The sequence below is a fragment of the Podarcis raffonei genome, chromosome 2, assembly GCF_027172205.1.
Source record: "Podarcis raffonei isolate rPodRaf1 chromosome 2, rPodRaf1.pri, whole genome shotgun sequence".
Classification (NCBI taxonomy): domain Eukaryota; kingdom Metazoa; phylum Chordata; class Lepidosauria; order Squamata; family Lacertidae; genus Podarcis; species Podarcis raffonei.
This window is the reverse complement of record NC_070603.1, coordinates 12,737,126-12,750,312: the sequence shown is the minus strand read 5'-3', so window position 1 is coordinate 12,750,312 and position 13,187 is coordinate 12,737,126. Positions and strand designations below refer to the sequence as shown.

Sequence of the window (13,187 nt, the reverse complement as noted above, 5' to 3'; positions counted from 1 at the left end):
AGAGGCCCGCAAAATCTCGCTGGAACCCAGATGCAGCCATGGCAAGGGTGGGTAGGGCCCCTGTGTGGGCACCAGCCAGCCCTTGGGATTCTGCCGCCCGAGGTGGCTGCCTCAGTCCACCTCATAGGTGAACTGGCCGTGGGCAGAATGGGCATTAGTTTATTTAAAACATCTGACCACAGCTCAGAAATGATTACTCAAATATACAAATCTCCCAAAGATAATTAAATCCTAGCTGTTGTTGTTGTTGTTGTTGTTGTTGTTGTTATAGCTCATAACAATCAATCAGCTGCAGGGCAACATAAAAACTTGTCACCATGGACTTCAGCGGGCTTTACAGAACTTCCTGAACTTCCTGAGGTAGCTCTGAGGAAGCTCATTCTGCTACGGCAGAAAAATGCTCTGCTCTCTCCCACTGCCAAATTCATCCCCTAAGTGCTCTGCACTGAGCCTTACCAGAATATCTTAGCTCAGAGGTGGGGACCCTTTGCCCCCCCCCGATGTTGCTGGACCTTAGCGAACCTGGCCAATAGCCAAGGTGGTGCTGAATCCCAACATATTGAGGATCAGAAGTTCCCCAGACCTGTCTTAGCTGAAGACTTCAAAATCCTAACAATGATGCCAGGTATTCTGGCGGTTCCCTCACTGCAAGAAGTGAAGTTACAGGGAACCAGGCACAGGGCCTTCTTGATAGTGGCACCCACCCTGTGGAACGCCCTCCCATCAGATGTCACAGAAAAATAAACAGTCAAGACATCTGAAGGCAGCCCAGTATACGGAAGTTTTAAATGTTTGATGTTTTATTGTGTTTTTAGTATTTTGTTGGGAGCCGCCCAGAGTGGCTGGGGAAACCCAATCAGATGGGTGGAAGAAGAAGAAGAAGAAGAAGAAGAAGAAGAAGAAGAAGAAGAAGAAGAAGAAGAAGAAGAAGAAGAAGAAGAAGAAGAAGGCTGGCCAAACTAGGCGAGATGTCTATATAAGGGCTTGCGCACCATTGGTCTGGGTCCCTCCTCCCTCCTGCGTGTGGTGAGTGGAGACCCCTGTTGCAGTTCCTTGAGTAAAGATCAGGCTTACTAGCTGCTTTGCTTCTCAATATTCTCTGGTTGGCCTCTGTTATTTTCTCCGACCAATAGGGAACCCACTTAAGGACTCTATACGGGCTCTTGGATACCCCATAAGGGAAAAAGGAGCAGGTTTTTTCCACATCCTGAACACAATTGCTTTCCCTGCACTGTGAGGGCTATTGGCCAATTGCCTTCCGTTCCTCCCACCCCCTCACCCAGAAAGAGAGAGAGAGAGAGAGAGAGAGAGAGAGAGAGAGAGAGAGAGAGAAGGCCACTCTTCCTTGCCCCTCCTCTGCCTGAGGATGAATTAAGCCAAGAACAGGAGGTACAGCAAGGATCCTGCGGTGACCAGCTGCCTACTTTGCCTCAGATGGAGCAGAAATCAGCCACCTCTTCAGCTGCTCCCCTTCCCCAAAGCCTCTGTCTTTGGTTGAGGGCCCAGCAGCAGGGAACTGAGCTACCTTGCACCAAATTTTGGGACACGACAGGCAGAGCCTCCCCGAGAGACCTTCCTCAGCAAAGCCAGAGAGGATTCGGTTTGTGCAGGGAACAATTTTGTCCCTCAGCTCTTCATATACAGCTCCTCACAGTACGTTTCCAAGCACAATTCAAAGTGTTGGTGCTAACCTTTAAAGCCCTAAACGGCCTCAGTCCAGTATACCTGAAGGAGTGTTTCCACCCCCACTGAGGTCCAAAGCCGAGGGCCTTCTGGTGGTTCCCTCACTGCGAGAAGCGAAGTTACAGGGAACCAGGCAGAGGGCCTTCTTGGTAGTGGCGCCCGCCCTGTGGAACGCCCTCCCACCAGACGTCAAAGAGAAGAACAACTACCAGACTTTTAGAAGACATCTGAAGGCAGCCCTGTTTAGGGAAGCTTTTAATGTTTAACTGACTACAGTGGTACCTTTGGTTATGTACTTAATTCGTTCTGGAGGTCCGTTCTTAACCTGAAACTGTTCTTAACCTGAAGCACTACTTCAGCTAATAGGGCCTCCAGCTGCTGCTGTGCCGCCGTAAATTATTATTATTTACTGTTTTTGCAAAGAGAAAACTAAAACATCTCACCCACTGAAGGAGCCCACCTATAATTAAAAGCCAAAGGCTTTGTGGAATAGAACTGGTTTTGCCTGGCAACTAAATGATGGTGCCAGGTGAGCCTTCCTGAGGAGAGTATTCCACAAGTGGGGAGCCACCACCGAAAAGGCCCCGTTCTGGTGTTGTCCTCCCCCTGGAACCTCCCATGGAGGGGGCACACGGAGAAGGGCCTCAGATGATGATCACAGGGTCAGTTCCTTCCTTGGAGGTTTTAAAGCAAAGGTTGGGTAGCCATCTGCCATCGATGCTTCAGCTGAGATTCCTGCATTGCAGGGGGTTGGACTAGATGACCCCTGGGGTCCCTTCCAACTCTACAATTCTGTGATTCTATGTGGGGAGAGGTGGTCTTTGAGGTATTGGTTCCAGAGCTGCATAAGGCTGATCAAAACCAGCACAAATTGGTGGCCAGTGCAGTCAGGCCAGGATTTATTTTATTCTTATTTATTTATTTATTGAATTTATATACTATAGCCAGGGGTCTCAGGGCAGTTCACAGAATAAAATCAAGATATAAAAACACAAAATACATAACAAAAATAAAAACAACCCAATAGGCCCCCCCAAACTCCCCACATTTTAAAAGAGCATAAGATGTAAATCAGGTTGACCAAAGGCCTGGTTAAAAAGGAATTTTTTTGCCTGGTACCTAAAGGTGTATAATTGAAGGCACCAGGCAAACTTCCCTGGGGAGAGCATTCTACAGACAGGGAGCCACCGCAGAGAAGGTCCTGTTCTCGTGTTGCCACCCTCCTCAGCTTTTGAGAAGGAGGCACACAAAGGAGGGCCTCAGAAGATGATCTCAGGGTCCGGGTAGGTTCATATGGAAAGAGGCAGTCCTTGAGATAGTGCGGTTCTGAGCCGTTATGTGCTCAGACTGTTTTGCTCTGGTGTGCAGCCTGGCCACTGACTTCTGCACCAACAGCAGTTTCCAAATCATCTTCAAAGGCAGTCCCACATATTGCAGTAAACTAATCTAGAAGTTGCAGTAAACTAATCTAGAAGTTAGGCTATCCCTGTCCAGATAGGGGCGCAGCTGGGTCACCAGCCAAAGCTGATGGAAGGCCACTTCATGCCAGCAAAACCATCTGAGCCCAAGTAACAGCAATTGATTCAGAAGTACCTCCAAGCCATGTACCTGGTCCTTCAAAGGGAGTGTCGTCCCATCAAAACCAGGTCACCTCCCATCCATTCATCCCGCCCCACCAACAATACCTCATTCTTGTCAGGATTAATCTTCAGTTCATTGGCTCTCATTCAGTCTATTAATGAGAAAAAAACATCTATCTAGCACATCTACTGCCACATCTGCAGAAATATATTAATCCTTATGTAACCAAAAAAGAGGGTGGCGCTGTGGGTAAAAGCCTCAGCGCCTAGGGCTTGCCGATCGAAAGGTCGGCGGTTCGAATCCCCGCGGCGGGGTGCGCTCCCGTTGCTCGGTCCCAGCGCCTGCCAACCTAGCAGTTCGAAAGCACCCCCGGGTGCAAGTAGATAAATAGGGACCGCTTACTAGCGGGAAGGTAAACGGCGTTTCCGTGTGCGGCTCTGGCTCGCCAGAGCAGCGATGTCACGCTGGCCACGTGACCCAGAAGTGTCTGCGGACAGCGCTGGCCCCCGGCCTCTTGAGTGAGATGGGCGCACAACCCTAGAGTCTGTCAAGACTGGCCCGTACGGGCAGGGGTACCTTTACCTTTTTAACCAAAAAAGAGGACTATCCACAGAGAACAAGGAGGTATCAGCAGGCTAAGGGAAACTCTGGTTTGCAGAAGCATATTTTTTAAAAATAAAATTGTATGTAAGAGAGAGGGACCTTAAACACAGCCTAACGAGGACTAATGAGGAAGCTCAGTGGCCATGAAATGCTGACTGACAGTTAGGTGGTAGTGGTGGAGGAAAACAACATCAGAAGAAGAGGGAATGCAATGGAGTACAGTATCCTTTAAAAAAAGGACATGGCTGGCTGGCTGGCACCCAGACCAGGAGCACTATACACTGCAACATTTTGCTGCAGGTCCCATTTGCTCATCACTGTTTGCCTGGTGATCAATAAGAAGAAATAAAGTAACAGGACCTGTAAACAGGAAACTTTTAATTAAAGGCACAGGAGTCTACACTGGAGAGGCTGGTTCTGCAATTGTAGAAAAATCACAAATCAGGTCTGGAAAAACAAGGGAGAAATCAGTGTGCTGCAACCATTGGACAATGATGTCATTTAGGTTTTCTGTAAAAAGTGATGTTATTTACTGAGAGGAGAATTAGAGTAGACACAACTCAGGGTAGAGGCTTTTCAATTGAATCAGAACTCCTTGCCTTATCTTCTCCACAGATGTATTTAACACTCTGAGTTTATCTTAAAACATAACTGCTAGTGGAAGAGAAGCTTCCCACTTTTACTAAGCTATGTAAACCAAAGCTTTGCACTTTTGTTAAGCAATATAAACCAAGCACGGCATCATCAAATGTTTCAGTCTGCCTCCTATCTTCCAAATATTGCAGTAGGACTCTTTCATTCTTGCTCCTTCCTTTAGCATCGGGAAACAATACTTGAATTTAATTCAGAATATTTACCACAAAGGCTTACAGCATGGATCCTGAGTGTTGGACTTACGTGGAGCCCTCAGATGATGCTGGAATACAACTCCCATCATCAGAGCCCAACAACATCTAGAGGTCTACAGGTACTCCACCCTGGTGTAGGCCAGCCAAAACTCAATTCAAAAGAAATCAAAAGGCATATGCCACCCTGGGCATGTTGTGTTTATGTCCTGGCACTGAACAAACTTTGCCCTCCGACCAGCCAGCTGCTAGCAGTGGTGGCTGATTTACTCCCCCCCCCCCCAGAATCAGAAATCTCTGCCACCCCAAAGTCTTGCCAGGATGATATCAGCAAAGTCAGGTGAATCTGAACTGTCTGGGACCATTCTGACGTGAGAAGCAACGTGGCCAACCACTATCCTTTCCTCTCTGCCTCATTTACACACCGTAATTCTATTGGCTGTACAAAATCAGAGCTTTTGGAGCGGAGCTTGGCTGGCAGATGAAGTTCTTCTGGGCAGAGCCATTTTGGTCTTGCCAAGTTTTCATCATAAATCCTATCGGATTCTGTCCTTCGCTACCCGGAACACTGCTTAAAATTTGAGAATTGACTGGATGTGGTTTTCAAAAAAAGCATCACTTCCAACAAAGCCAAGCTGACAAAAATACACATCCATAATCATAGCTGCCTCCAAACCTCAGCAGGAGACCCTTTCCTTAAAGGATCTGATTCCACCACCACAGCTAGAATCACAAGTGTGTTTGTTTGTGTGTGTGATGCCTCAAACACAGGCTGAAATCAAATATCATAGCAAAGAGAATATATGTGGTAGCTCCCATGCGACCCAGTGACAGCAATCTTGCACACCACCAGGTCTAACCCACGCTAACCACATGCTTCCACCGAGACGAAGGAGGGACTCTCACGGCAGGCACAATGAGCATTTGTACATAGACGCGCATTGCTGGCGCTTTTAATTAACCCAGGGGGTATTGTTGCCTGGCAATTAGAGCACGGAGCAAGGATGTTTACATTCGGTCCTTGGCTCAAAGAGGAAATCTAGTTCTAGAGCCAATCTGCACTATGGATGTAAACTGGGTTCCAAAACTCTTCCACAAAAGAACTCTGGTCACTGTAGTCCTGTCGCAGAATGAAGCCCGTTAATGTGAAATAAGAAATGTGGGATAGTAGTCAACAAAGGTTTACTCTGAGTAGACACATTGAAGTGAATGAACCTAACTTAACCCTGTTTATGCATTTCAATGGGTTTACTCTGAGTAAAAGTTCGGTAAACACTGCATTTTACAGTGGTACCTCGGGTTACATATGCTTCAGGTTACAGACTCCGCTAACCCAGAAATAGTGCTTCAGGTTAAGAACTTTGCTTCAGGATGAGAACAGAAATCGTGCTCCGGCGGCGCGGCAGCAGCAGGAGGCCCCATTAGCTAAAGTGGTGCTTCAGGTTAAGAACTGTTTCAGGTTAAGTACGGACTTCCGGAACGAATTAAGTACTTAACCCGAGGTACCACTGTATAGTGATGTGCAATTAGAGGCAATGCCTTGCTGGCCAGGACTTTTGGATTTTCTTTCCATTGCTACCACCCACCACCTATGAAGAACAATATCTCCTCTCTGTTTTGGTTTCCAGCATAAAAGTCAGCTTCTGCGTTGTGTCACACTCTAGAGCAGAGATGGCCAACTTTGAATTCTTGGACTACGACTCCCATCAACCCCATCCAGCATGGCCAATGGTAAGGGATGATGGGAGTTGTAGTCCAACAATGTCTGGACAGCGCTCAGTTGACAATCCATGTTCTAGAGCCACCAAGACACAGAACCCAGGGTGGGATATGCAAATGAAGGGGTGGAGTTACGCAGATAGGCGCTTACTTGATTCTTACTGAATCCCACCAGGCCGATAAACACCAAGGTTGACAGAATGAGGGCCAGTGTGCAAGTAGAATTTACACAGATTTGAATCCACACCCATCTACAAAGCTCCCTGGGTGACCCTGACCCAGTCGCTTGTCTCAGCCTAACCTACTTCACAGGGTTGTTGTGAGAATAAAATGGGAAGCGAGGTGATCCATTAGTTGCTTGGAGGAAGGGCAGAACAAAATGGCCTAAAAAATAGACAGATTTTACAAACTATTGGCGACATCTCATATGCAACATTTATTTCATTTCCAAAAGGTTTGGGCAGGAAATCTACCTGACAATCCTGGCTCCATGTTAATAAGTGGGATCAGAATGTGCTATTTTCCAGCTGTTGGAATAGTCTTATTAATATTTCCACTGGTCAGGGTGTTGGGCTTGGGAATAGCTCTTTCACCAAATCTCTACTAGAAAGAGTATAAATTATACAAAATTAAACAATATGCCAATTGGATTCATTTTCATAATGTATGTAAGTGTTCCAGAGCAATTTTTGAAATTCACTAGGTGCCAGGCACGTTTTGTGCCTTTGTGACCAAGTGAAGATGCCATCTGGAGGTGCATAGCTGGGGATCTTTGGATCTTGTCTGTTTTCACACACTAACAACACATCCTGTCGAATTCTATCCATGATATTTTATCTGCACCATCAGAATGAATTGCAGGAACCAAAAAACTCGTATTGCAAAATACAACTGGCCCCAAAATGGCAACTAGACATTCTGTGCTGGCAACTGTAACCCTGGTTTAACGAGCCATTGGGCACCTAGCTTATATATCTGACTTTCTATTCTAACACTGAGATTTAACCCAAAGAGAAACCGAATACAGTGGTACCTCGGGTTACATACGCTTCAGGTTACACACTCCTCTAACCCAGAAATAGTACCTCGGGTGAAGAACTTTGCTTCAGGATGAGAACAGAAATTGTGCTCTGGTGTTGTGGCGGCAGGAGGCCCCATTAGCTAAAGTGGTGCTTCAGGTTAAGAACAGTTTCAGGTTAAGAACGGACCTCCGGAACGAATTAAGTACTTAACCCGAGGTACCACTGTACCCTGTTGTCTTCCCTGCTGCGCAGTACAGTGAGCACACAGAAGCATGTCCCTATCTTTCAAGGAGAATTATTATTTTGTTTGTGGTAGTTGGAGATCCCACCGTCGGTATAAAGGTAAAGGTAAAGGGACCCCTGGCCATTAGGTCTGGGGTTGCGGCGCTCATCTCGCTTCATTGGCTGAGGGAACCGGCATACAGCTTCCGGGTCATGTGGCCAGCATGACTAAGCCCCTTCTGGCGAACCAGAGCAGCGCACGGAAATGCCGTTTACCTTCCCACCGGAGCGGTACCTATTTATCTACTTGCGCTTTGACGTGCTTTCGAACTGCTAGGTTGGCAGGAGCAGGGACCGAGCAACGGTTGGAGATACCACCATAGGTATATCCAGTTTAAAAACTGTTGAAGGCTTGTGAGAGGCAGGAGTCCTGCTGTATCAGGCCAAAGGCCCATCTAGTCTAGTGTCCTGGCCTTGCAGTGGTCAACAAGATGCCTAAAGGAACCCTGTAAGCAGGACCTGAGGACAACAGCCCTTTGCCCACCTGCGATTCTCATCAACTGGTCTTCAGAGGCATCCTGCTGGGGACATTGGAGATAGAACATCTCCAGCTTGGGAACAAACATAGGAACATGGGAAGCTGCCTTATGCCAAGTTGGAGCATTGGTCCAGCTAGTTCTGCATCATCTCTATGAACTGGCAGAGCCTCTCTGTCTTTCAGAGGCGAGTCTTTCACAGCCCAACTTGGAAATGCCAGAGACTGAACCTGAGACCATCTGTATTGCAAAGCAAATCCTTGAGCTATGGCCCTGGTAGATAAATTAACCCCAGACCTTTCCCAAACACATATGAGCCGGTCAATATACAGTTTAGGTAAAGGTAAAGGGACCCCTGACCATTAGGTCCAGTCGTGGCCGACTCTGGGGTTGCGGTGCTCATCTCGCTCTATTGGCCAAGGAAGCCGGAGTACAGCTACCGGGTCATGTGGCCAGCATGACTGAGCCGCTTCTGGCAAACCAGAGCAGCGCACGGAAACGCCGTTTACCTTCCCGCCAGAGTGGTACCTATTTATCTACTTGCACTTTGACATGCTTTCGAACTGCTAGGTTGGCAGGAGCTGGGACCGAGCAACGGGAGCTCACCCCGTTGCGGGGATTCGAACCACCAACCTTCTGATTGGCAAGTTCTAGGCTCTGTGGTTTAACCCACAGCGCCACCCGCGTTTATTCTATATACAGTATATTCTAACCCAATATATACAGTTTATTCTAACCCAAAATCCTTCTGTCTGAGAGGTGCAACCCCTAAGTGGAGGTTTCATCTGTCCTCAGGTTTCTACCAAAATCATTTCAGGACTCCACATGCCATAAACACCAATAAGGAACCCTGGTGTCAAATGAAACAAAAATGAAACAACTGAGCTGCGGTGTTCTGAAGCATTGAATCAAAGGATTCACATGGTCTACAGTAATTCCTTTTGCATCTGACCAGACCAAGATAGTAGGGGGGGTGCATAATGCCCCCTGCTGGATGAGGCCCTGAAGCACTTCCGTGCCCCCTCCTTTTTCAACAACACAAACTTGCTTAAAGGCATCCTCTCCTAAACCCCTCTGTGCTTCCACAAGCCCCAGCTCCATATCAGAAATACATGCTGATCCTAACCCCCTCACTGCAGCGGCTGAACAGATCATATAACACCATTCACATAACAAAAGCTACCACAGAGATATCAACATTTTCAAAAGTAGGGGGTCCATGGGTTGGCTTTTGAAAAATGGGGTTCTGTAGTCCTAAGCTAGTTGGGAACCACTTAGTCAATACAGCAACATAACCCCCACCCACCCTATATCCATGTGGCATGCCTGTTGTGGAGGGCTGGAGGCCTACAGGAGATAAGTGACTTTCCCAAGGTCATATAGGAAGTGTGTGGCAAAAAAGGAGACTCTTTATTGTCCGTATTCTAGTTTATAAGCCCCAGCTGAGCCTCTTTGCTTCATAGCACCTGAGAGTGTGGAAGGCTTCCCTCCATCTCTCCCCCCCCCCCCCGCATCCTAAAATAATAAAAAAATAGGGGGGGAAGCTACCAAAGATTGCATAATGAGACTATTGAAATGAGACAGATGGATGGAAAAGCAGAATGGAGGGGGGATTTGCTTTCCTCAGCTCCAGCAAATGACTCTCCCTACCTAAAAAACATCTCCCCCGACTCCAACAGTCATAGTTCTTCCATGGGGGAAGAGGAGACTACAGCTGTTCTCTTCCACAACCTTAGCAATACACTCCTGAATTCACTTAATGGAAATTAGCTGCCCCTGTAACACCATTTTTACAATCTAGTGAATCCCATATTCAGGGTAATATAAAAACGATAAGTGAGGTGGGAGGGTGGCCTTCCTTGTTTTGTAGGCCAAGGGGGGGATTCTAATTTGTTTTCACAATTCTAAATATAGGGCCAGTGTGACGGTCATTTTTCTCAGAGCATAAAATATGTGCTGAATGTGGGGTTTTGTCTGTTTTGGAGCACCAGATCTGAAAGACAAAGCCAATGAATAACAAGAGAGAGCGTGCCTCTGAGCACATGCAGAGTGCATTTCCTCATTATTAACTACAGTATAGCAGATCCCAAACATCTAATCGTTGGGGCAGGATTTCCACAGCAGAGGTTGCTGTTGTCAGGAAGGTTTGAAGGGGCAGCCCCTCTGAATTAAACGGGAATAATAATTTAGTAGTGGTTATTCTAAATTACGTAGATAAAGGGGAGAGGTGCAAGCACACAAAACTCTTGTATGGCTCTGGCGCTGGAGACCATGAAAACAGAATCCCCTCTTCTCCCCTCCCCTCGCCTGGGTCCTGGCTCCCCCTCCCCCAGCTGCCAGCCCTGGGGAATCTCAGTCCATCTGCCTCCTCACCCTTCACTCGTCTCCTCTCTTATCCCTCCAGCATCCTCCACACAGAGCCCAAGGAGGACCACTCTGCGGGCAAAGGCCGGCCACGGGGAGGGCAGCCCCGGCCAGCAACTTGGCCTCGAAGCAGCCGCATCCTCTGGCTCTAAGCAAAGTGGACGGGTGGGGGGGGGCGCGGAGAGGAAGCGCAGAGGGTGAAACCCAATCCAAGCACCGATGGCGCAAATCCATCCTTCATCCACAGTTCGATTGAGGCTGCTGCGCCCTCTTTGCCGTCCCTGCAACCATCCAAGCAGGTGGGGGGGGGGAGAGATGGGGGCTCCTCTTCGGAAAGGGGGGTGGGAAGGAGAGGGCATCCTTCCGCCTCCCCCCCTCCCCGTCAAGATTACTTGTAGGGCTAAGTAAAGACCACAGCCGTGCCTTTTTCCCTCCTGCAAAGTCACACCGCGGAGGCAAACCGAAACACCAAATATCTGTGGGGTGGGGGTGTTGAAAGAGAGGAGGACGCAAGATGAACCCCTCCAAACGGTGCTCAGCAGAGATCTGAGCCAGCATCAGGTTAAGCGCTAGCGAGGACCATCAGCAGCAACAGCAGAGAAAAAGCATCCTTTCGCCAGGACTGGACATCCTTTGCTCCGCGCCATCATTGCCTCTCCATCCATCCATCCCTCCATCCAGACCTCCCCTCCCCCACCAGCTCCATCCCCGGGCGGCCCGAGCCTCTGCCCACCCCGCATCATAATCCACCTCGTCTCCTAACCCCGATCTCCCCACCCCAATACCCCAGATGCGGATCCTGCGCCCCGCCGCCCCTTACCTCTGCCCGGCAGCGCAGCCTCTCCTCGCAGCCGACGATCCAGCGGCTGCAGCGGCAACAAAAGCGCCCGCTCCTCCTCCTCCTCCTCCTCTTCCTCCTCCTCCTCCTTTCCCCCCGCTCCGTCAGCCGGGCAGGCCGGTCCCCATCTGGCTAATCACCGCGCTCCCCGGACACGAGCGCCGCCGCCGCCAGCAGCAGCTCCAAGGAGGACGATGCGCATCTTCCGCGGCCAAGGCGCGGCGCAAAGATGGAGACGTCCAGGGGGTCCTCCCTGAGCCGGCGCCGGGTAGGCCTTGGGGGCCCTCGCTTCCTCTCCGCTTCCCCGGATCCGCGCGCTCCTGGCCGGCCTCCGCGCACGACCAGCACCGCCAGCTCCGCTCCCTCCCCGTGGCCGGTGCCACCCCGGGGACAGACACGCCCTGGGCCGGGGGGACTTGCGACGGCCTCGGGCAGAGCCGGCCGAGCGCCAGCCTCTTAAAGGAGAAGCGGCCTCGCGTAAAAGCCGCTCGCCCCCGACGGCGTAAAGGAAAGGACCAGAAGCACCGCCGACGCTCATTTGATTTGCTACATTTTTATACCACTCCCTCCCCGGTTCGTCCTCTCAAGAACCCCGTGAGGTAGGCTAAGAGACGGTGACTGGCCCAAGGTCACCCTTCTTGGCTGAGAGGGGATTTGAACTCCGGTCTCCCAGTTCGACCTTGCCAAAAAAGGTCCGTATAGTAAAAGCTATGGTTTTCCCAGTAGTGATGTATGGAAGTGAGAGCTGGACCATAAAGAAGGCTGATTGCCGACGAATTGATCCTTTTGAATTAAGGTGCTGGAGGAGACTCTTGAGAGTCCCATGGACTGCAAGAAGATCAAACCTATCCATTCTGAAGGAAATCAGCCCTGAGTGCTCACTGGAAGGACAGATCCCGAAGCTGAGGCTCCAATACTTTGGCCACCTCCTGAGAAGAGAAGACTCCCTGGAAAAGACCCTGATGTTGGGAAAGATGGAGGGCACAAGGAGAAGGGGACGACAGAGGACGAGATGGTTGGACAGTGTTCTTGAAGCTACCAGCATGAGTTTGACCAAACTGTGGGAGGCAGTGGAAGACAGGAGTGCCTGGCTGGTCCAGGGGGTCACAAAGAGTCGGACACGACTAGACTAAACAACAGCAACAACTCCCAGTTCGAATTCCAACCATGACGCCTATAAGAGCCAACTCCTAGTGGCTGAAGGGTCTTTGTCCCCCATAAAATATTTGAGGGGGCTGCCCCCCACCAGATGATGGACATTGCCATTTAAATGGTGTGTGTGCACTGCGTCATGTGATCAAGAAGGGCTTACCTGCCTCCCCCCCATATTTTATTCAAGTTGGCACCCCTGATATGTCATACCGGCTTTTAAATATAATGATAATGATGATGATGATGATAATAATAATAATAATAATAATAATAATAATAATAATAATACTTTTATTTATACCGCACCCTCCCTGGCCAGAGCCTGGCTCAGGGCAGCTAACACCAGTAAAATTACAATAAAAACATAATAGGGGGGGAAAAGAAAGAAAAAACAGAAACAAAACCCAATTTATAATTGGGGTTAAAATACAATTTCAAATGCAGCCTCATTTTAATAGTAGCCCATATACTGCATTCCAAAGCAGCCCCACATACAGTGGTACCTCGGGTTAAGTACTTAATTCGTTCTGGAGGTCTGTATTTAACCTGAAACTGTTCTTAACCTGAAGCACCACTTTAGCTAATGGGGCCTCCTGCTGCTGCTGCGCTGCTGGAGCACGAT

At 49.0% G+C, this 13,187-nt stretch overlaps 1 protein-coding gene across 1 annotated transcript in view; it reads right to left on the bottom strand.

Moving 5' to 3' along the window:
• The window catches only part of MAP3K12 (mitogen-activated protein kinase kinase kinase 12), a 122,684-nt gene extending 110,813 nt beyond the window's left edge, over nt 1–11,871 (bottom strand). Inside the window, exon 1 of the mRNA XM_053374166.1 lies at nt 11,396–11,871. The gene's annotated coding sequence lies outside the window, so the exon portion shown is untranslated. The remainder of the gene's footprint in view (nt 1–11,395) is intronic.
• Between the last annotated feature and the right edge of the window lie 1,316 nt (nt 11,872–13,187).